This window comes from Otolemur garnettii, unplaced genomic scaffold (assembly GCF_000181295.1).
Source record: "Otolemur garnettii isolate 467f Iridium unplaced genomic scaffold, OtoGar3 scaffold00424, whole genome shotgun sequence".
Classification (NCBI taxonomy): Eukaryota; Metazoa; Chordata; class Mammalia; order Primates; family Galagidae; genus Otolemur; species Otolemur garnettii.
This window is the reverse complement of record NW_003852819.1, coordinates 63,206-71,084: the sequence shown is the minus strand read 5'-3', so window position 1 is coordinate 71,084 and position 7,879 is coordinate 63,206. Positions and strand designations below refer to the sequence as shown.

General features: G+C 38.6%; 2 pseudogenes across 1 annotated transcript; one reads left to right on the top strand and one right to left on the bottom strand.

Moving 5' to 3' along the window:
- Positions 1–2,364: 2,364 nt before the first annotated feature.
- LOC100947021 lies at positions 2,365–3,340 on the bottom strand (annotated as a pseudogene).
- A 115-nt stretch (positions 3,341–3,455) lies between these two features.
- LOC100946711 lies at positions 3,456–7,427 on the top strand (annotated as a pseudogene). Its single transcript, XR_002771477.1, has 2 exons — positions 3,456–3,461; positions 6,770–7,427. The product of XR_002771477.1 is annotated as a ubiquitin-fold modifier-conjugating enzyme 1 pseudogene (transcript).
- Positions 7,428–7,879: the final 452 nt, after the last annotated feature.

Genomic DNA, 7,879 nt, shown 5'->3' with positions numbered 1-7,879 from the left:
AAAAAAAAAAAAAACACTCAACAGTTCTGATCAATTCCTTTGGTTACCTCAGCATATATTTCCTAAGTACTAGGAAGTCTACCTATGTGACCACAGTACCGTTACCACATTGAAAAAATTTAACAGTGATATGGTAATACAGTAATATTACTTAAGACCATATACAGTCATATTTAAATTTCCCCAATTGTCCCAATACTATCCTTATGAGGGATTTCTTGGGTTATCTACAACCCAATCAACTATCAAACATTGCATTCCATTGTCATGTCTCTTTAGTGTCCTCTAATCATGAACGGTCCCAAAAACAATTTTTTAAATCTTCCATGACAAGGATACTTTTTTCCCAGAGCCTAGGCCTGTTATCTAGTCTAGTGTCCTACAACATGTGTTTGCCTGATCTCTGCCTCTTGTTTAGATTTATGATTAACATTTTGGATAAGAATATTAAGTAAGTGATGAAGAGTTCACCTTATACCACATCTGGAGGCTGCTAAGGCCAGTTTGTCTATTTATTTGTGATGCTATCAGTATTAATCAGTTTGATCAATTATTTAAGGTGTTTGTTGCACAGATTACTCAGTAGGTATCTTTGTCCCTTGATGATTAATAAGTAGTCTGTGACATGATATTTTGATGCCATGTGGATATTCTGTCAGTCCAACCAAATTTCATCTCCTTGCTTTAATATTATTTGGACTCTTGTCTGATTTGATTATTATTTTGTTAGTTTAGAAAACGGTGATTTTCTAATTCTATCATCCCTTTCTGCTTTTGTTAGTGGGCACTTTGCTGCAAAAAAGAGCATCTCCTTCCCTTCTCCCCTTCACCTTGTTATTGTTTTTGATGTTGTATTTGCTTCAGCAGAACAGAATAAGCTGTTTATTCTTATGAAAGAAATGTAAAGACAATTAACTTGAACAGTATTAAGTGAAAAGCAACCCCAAACATGATGAGTTTGATAAGAACTTCTCTTCTAACACTCTAAACCAGGGGTCCTCAAACTTTTTATACAGGGGGCCAGTTCACTGTCCCTCAGACCGTTGGAGGGCCGGACTATGGGCCCCGGGATGAGTTGGCTGCTAAGCAGGACAGGCAGCGGTGGCAAAAACACCCGGCAGGCTGCATGTGGCCTGCAGGCCGTAGTTTGAGGATGCCCGCTCTAAACAGATTGACAAAATCAGGTGCCTGAAATTAGAATTAACTGGCAAGCAACCACAAAGGAGAAGTTTTTGACAATTATTAAGAAGATCTAAGGTTATTAAATTAAATTAAGCCAGCTACAAAATGGCTTGTATCTTGTACACACACACCCACACACACATACACATTTTAGATGGGAGGCATGGTAAAAAGAGCTTGTTATTTCAATTACAGTGGTATGTTAGAAAATTGTGAGACCATATATAATATTTTACAAAAAGCGGAAGACCTTCAACTAAGTTGTCAAGCAAATGCCCCTATAATACAAGAACTCTCTAACAATATCAAAAAATAATTGACTCAAAATCTGAAAAACGTCCACTACCTTACTTTTAGCATTACATGAGTCACGAGACAGTTTGTCTCCAAGAGCTTGCCAATTTGCAAAGACATGCTCGCAGCATAACAAATTGAACTTGTGGCACAGATATTTTGGAATAATTTCTAACATTTATTTATTTATTTATTTATTTATTTATTTTTCTGGAACCAAAGGTGTCCTTTATTCTATAGCACCCTATTTAAGTTTTATTAATTTTACCCCAAACTTGAAGTACTGAAGATATAGATTAGTAAAAGAAAAAGGAATCTCAATACAAAATATGAAATACATTTAATAAAGTAAAGCAAAAAACAAAGATCTGAGAACATCTAAGAAAGCAAGGCAAGCTGTAGCCAAAGTCTGGAATATCCAAAGAACTTTTGAGTCATACTTTGTTAATAAGCACATCAGCCAAGGAAGGCCAGTAAAAGGTTTGATGTTTTAAAATACAAACAAATATAGGCTTATTTTGTCCTGCAGAAAGTGCTACTTTGAATACATCCGTTAACATAGAGAATTTTGGGGAAAGATTATTACCAAAAGTAATGGTCATTAAATTCAAATTAATGTTAAACATTTTGCAGCATTTTATTGCTAGTGTTTTAAGTCTGCGTGAACAACACCAAAGTACTATGTAACTAGTCTCAGAGAAAACCCAGTACAATTCCAGGAGCTTATCATAAGCTTATATGAAATATATTAGAAATAGTTATTAAAATGTTATCAAAATACTGTGGTCCTCAAATAGGCCACCTCCAAAGAGTCTAATAACTAACTACAGATAAGTAAAGTAACTATATAAATGTGTCAGAGTAAAAAGTTATATACACAGGGCATACTTAATACTGGACATCTATTTCCAAAGCTTCAACAATGCATACAGCAGAAGAATGGTCTTTAGGGTCTTCATTAGTGCATACAGAGAAGAGTTCAATTACTTTCTGGTATGATTCATCCAATTCTTCTGTATTAATAGGTGGCCTAGTTCCCAAAGCTGCATAGTACGCTTCATCATCAAAGTCAGTTTCATCAAAAGTTTTATCTTCATCATCATCATCTGAAAGACTGATATGTGGAATACACAAAGTCATCATTGCCCACAGAGTAAGGCCAAAGGCAAATGTGTCTGCCTTGTCAGTAATAATACCATTCTCTTCCAAAGCTTTCTTGAGTGTCCATGGCTCTGTGCCAATGTAACAAGCCTCAGGGTCAGTCACAGTCATATTTTCATCCAATGTTAGAGAAACCCCCACATCACAAATTTTAATTGTTTCAAAATCACCTTCAATTACAACATTTGAAGACTTTATATCTCCATGAAGCAGTTTCTTTTCATGGTGCAGGTACTTTAACCCTCTTGCCATGTTCAAAACAACTGTTAAAATTATGGCTGCTGGAAAGGATCTCCACTGTCTTTATTTTGTTCTTCTATTAAGCCATGTAGAGACTTTTCACCTCCATATTCCATAGCAAGATATAGGCTTCCATCATTAGCTTCAGTAAGAAAAAGAGCACGATAGCCTATAATGTTTGGATGGTGAAAGCTTTTCAAAATCTTAGCTTCATCGATTAATCTACTTTGGTACACTCTTCGATAATGATCGTTACATATAGGATTAATCTTTTTCACTGCCCAAGGAGAATGAGACAAACCCTTTGGAGATCTTTTCATCAGTTAAACATTTAGCCCAGTACCAAAGCCAAGCTTCTGCATAAATGGAGAGGCAGAGATGTTTATACATGGAGTTGAACATAATACAGATTTTTTTTTCAGATAATTTACTTTGGTGTCTTAAAATTACTGATTCCTTCCATTGTAGTAACCACTCTAGGTCCAGAGTCACATGGAGTAGGAAAAGAACAAGGCCCTCTTGATAACCGGTCCCCGGTGGCCCCCAGGAGGACCCCACAGCTGCCTGGGCTTCCGCACATGGAGGTGGCCCATAATTTCTAACTTTTAAAAGAGAATTGAGCTAATTATGAAAGATACTACAAAAACTAGTTCCTATGATGAAAGACAAGAATCTGGCTGTTTGGTCAAAAACTGAATTTCATTGTCATTTAAATCAAGAGTCTGAAGCTTCTCTTATTTCTTCTTCCCACTATATGAATCCTGCTGGAAACATCAGGGATTAGCTTTCTAAAATAGAGCATATGAAAAGTTTCATGAATACAGTCATCAAACTCATTCAGCAAATATGTGCAAATTCAGTGAATCATCCTAGGTTTTTTTTGTCAGTCATGCTTGAGATGTGTAAGTTTTATTGACCTTTCTTTAAAACCTCGTTTTTGTTTTATTGATTTTCTCTATTGTTTTTCTGTTTTCTACTTTGTAGATTATTGGACTTATCTTTTGTATTACCTTTCTTCCCATTGCTGAGGGTTTGTTTTGCTCTTATTTTTCTTGTTTATTTTGAAGTGACAGCTTAGATTACTGCTTTGATAGTCTTCTTTTTGTCTGATGCAAGTGCTTAATGGTATAAATTTCCCTTTCCACAAAGCGTTAGCTTTGCCCCACAGATTTGATATGTTTCATAAGCGTTTCCATTCAGTTGAATTCATTTCTTAATGTCCTGGAAGACTTTCTCCTTATTATTCTTATTTTTTAAATTGCCAAATTAAAATCATATATATGTATATATGTGTGTATATATAGATATATATGTATATACACACACACATACATGGTGTATGATATTTTGATGTAAGTATACATGGTGAAATGGTTAATTCAAGATGATTAACATCTGTGTTACCTCACATTCTCACATGCTAATTGCTTTCTTGTGGTAAGAACACTAAGTCTCTTAGCAAATTTCAAGTATACAGTATGTTGCCATTACCTGTAGTCACCATGGTCTACAATAGATCCCTTCAACTTAGTCCCTCTAACTGAAATTGTGACACATTTTGACCAACACTTCCCCAAACACTCCAACCCCCATCCTCTAGTAACCACCATTCTACTCTCTGGTTCTGTAAGATGGACATTTTTAGGTTTGACAATTAGTGAGATCATGAGTATGGAAATCTACACTCCTCACTAGACCTCTAGACCTTTATGAGCATGACTGGGTACTGGGCCACAGTGTAGCAACCTATGCAACAGAATATGTAGCAGTTTATGTAACGGGATATGTAGCAACCTGTGTAACAACATATGTGGTGATCTATGTAACAACCTATGCAGCAAGATGTGTAGGAACAAGGACAGCAGGCTTGCAGAGACAAAGTGGCCTGGTGATTGACCAGGACAGTGGGCTTGCAGAGACAAAGTGGCCATTTTTTGAAACATACAAGCAATCACTAGAGTTAAGGAACAGAGGGTGGCAGTTGGAAATTGATCAGCTGTGGAATTCCAGTGTGGGGGTAGGGCTCCGGGGAGGGGAGCTTGTTCTCAATAAATAGCAGCTGTGAGGTTGCTTGGGGCCTTTTCCGTGACTCACATGGGGAGGCCCACCTCCTCCTGCAAGCTTGGAGCTTACAATCCATTGTCCGGCCTGCTTCCTTGGTGACGGCACTGACACCACAGGGTTTTCTGAGGTGTTTGTCTGGAGTACAACAGTTATCATCAAAACTTTTTTCTGTCATTCTACCCAACCTTCAAAGAAGAGCTCATACCTATATTGCAGAACCTATGCAAAAACATTGAGAAGGAAGGAATCCTACCCAACTGCTTCTGTGAAGCAAATATCACCCTGATACAAAAACCAGGAAAGGACTGAACAGAAGGAGAAAACTACAGACTAAGATCATTAATGAATATTAAAGCAAAAATACTCAATAAAGTATTAGCAAATAGAATTCAGATACACATCAAAAAATCACAGCCAGGTTGACTTCATCCCAGAGATAAAAGGCTGGTTTACCATACACAAATCCATAAACATTTTTTACCACATAAACAGAGGCAAAAACAAAGACCATGTGATCCTCTCAAATAGATGCAGAAAAAGCATTTGATGAAATCCAGCATCCTTTTCTGATAAGAACACTTAAGAAAATAGGCACCGATCAGGACATTTATTAAACAGACAGAAGCCATCTACAACAAACACACAGCCAATATCATAAAAATAGAGAGAGAAAAAAAAAAAGGAAACTATTTTCTCTTTGAACTGGAACCAGACAAGGATGTTCCCTTTGGCCATTACTGTTCAACATAATGTTGTAAATGCTAGCCAATGCAACCAGGAAAGAGACAGATATCAAAGGTGTCCAAAAGGGGACAGAAGAAGTCAAAATTTCACTCTTTGCAGATGATAGAATCTTATACAGAGAAAATTCAAGGGACTCAACCACAAGACTCCTGCAAGTGATCAAGAAATAGAGTAATGTCTCAGGATATAAAATCTATGTTCACAAATTAGTAGCCTTCATATACACCAACAACAGGCAAGCTGAGAACCAAATCAACACTCCCAAACTCTCAAAGAGGAAGAGAAGTAGAGAGCAAAAACGGATCATTCTCTCAGAGAGCTCTGGCATAATTCTGAGAACCAAATCAAAGTCACAATACCCCTCACAGTATCTTCAAAGGAAGTGAAATACCTAGGAATATACTTAACAAAGGGTGTGAAGGGTCTCTATAGAGAGAATTATGAAACCCTGAGCAAATAAATAGCAGAAGATGTTTACATATGGAAGAACATACCATGCTCACAGCTGGGAAGAATCAACATTGTTAAAATGCCAAAATTACCCAAAGGGATTCAAAGATTTAACATAATCCCCATTAAAACAACAACATCGTGCCTTGAAGAACTTGAGAAAATCATTTATCATTTAGTATGGAACCAGAGAAAACTCTGAATAGCCAACAAAATTCTACAAAAAAAAAAAAAAAAAAAACCTGGAGGCATCACGTTACCAGACTTCAGGTAACACGTCTACAGTGATCAAAATAACATGATATGAGAGGGCCCCAGCGTCACGGCTCACTGCAGTCTCAAACTCTTGGGCTCAGCCAAGCTTTTATCTCAGCCTCCCCAATAGCTGGGACTGCTGGCGCTATCCAAAACGCCCAGCTATTGTTTTTAGAGGCGAGGTCTCTCTTCTCTTGCTCCCACTGGTCTCCAACTCCTAAAGGCAGGCAATCCACCCATCTCGGCCTCCCAGAGTGTTAGGATTACAGACATGAGCCACCGCACCAGGCCCTACTGTATACGATTTAATTTGATCCTGGATGGTTTCTAATAATTATAAGGAGTTAAACACCTTTCTGTTGGATAACTGCTGCCTCAGCTGGACTGTAAGTTGGCGGACAAAGCCACCCGGCATGTGGTGAGATCCCGGTGCTGAAGACTAACGCTGGACCCCAAGATCGGGAGTTGTGGGTGCAGCGACTGAAGGAGGAATACCAATCTCTTATTCGGTATGTGGAAAACAACAGGAATGCGGACAATGATTGGTTCCGACTGGAGTCCAACAAGGAAGGGACTCGGTGGTTTGGAAAATGCTGGTACATCCATGACCTCCTGAAATACAAGTTTCACATTGAGTTTGACATTCCTTTCACTTGTCCTACTACTGCTCCAGAAATTGCAGTCCCTGAGCTGGATGTAAAGACAGCAAAGATGTACAGGGGTGGCAAAATATGCCTGACTGATCACTTCAAGCCTTTGTGGGCCAGGAATGTGCTTAAGTTTGGATTAGCTCATCTCATGGCTCTTGGGGTCCATGGCTGGCAGTGGAAATCCCTGATCTGATTCAGAAGGGCGTGATCCAGCACAAAGAGAAATGCAACCAATGAAGGAGCAGGCCACTGAGGCTGGGCCAAGGGACCTTTGATGGGCTGCCTTCCTCTTTTCCTGTGCACCTTACTTATCTGCCTGCTTCCCCCTATGCCCTATACCCCTAGTTGTTACTAAGTAGCTACAGCAGGCCTAGCTGGAAAGAAAAACAAAACAAAACTCCTGAACAGTATTGCTATTGTGTTCCTAAGGCTGCACAGGGAAGAGACTGGACTGGGCCTTGGAAAATCAAGAGGCAATTTATATCCCCTCCCCATGTGGAGCAATGTGAGACCCCAGAGGCACGGGGGTAGCTGAAAGTGCATACATAGCCTTTCTGGCTCTGGATACAACCCATCAATTAAAGCTGCTTCCTCTGGTTAAAAAAAAAAAAAAAAAAAAAAGCAGGATATTGGTATAAAAATACAGACATATGTCTGTGGAATAGAATTGAGAAGCTAGAGATGAAACCAGTCTCACACATCTCCAACTGATCTTCAATAAACCAAACAAAAGCATACACTGGGGAATAGAATTCCTATTTAATAAACGGTGCCAGGAGAACTGGATATCCACGTGTAAAAGACTGAAACTGAACCCCCACCTCTTACCACTCACAAAA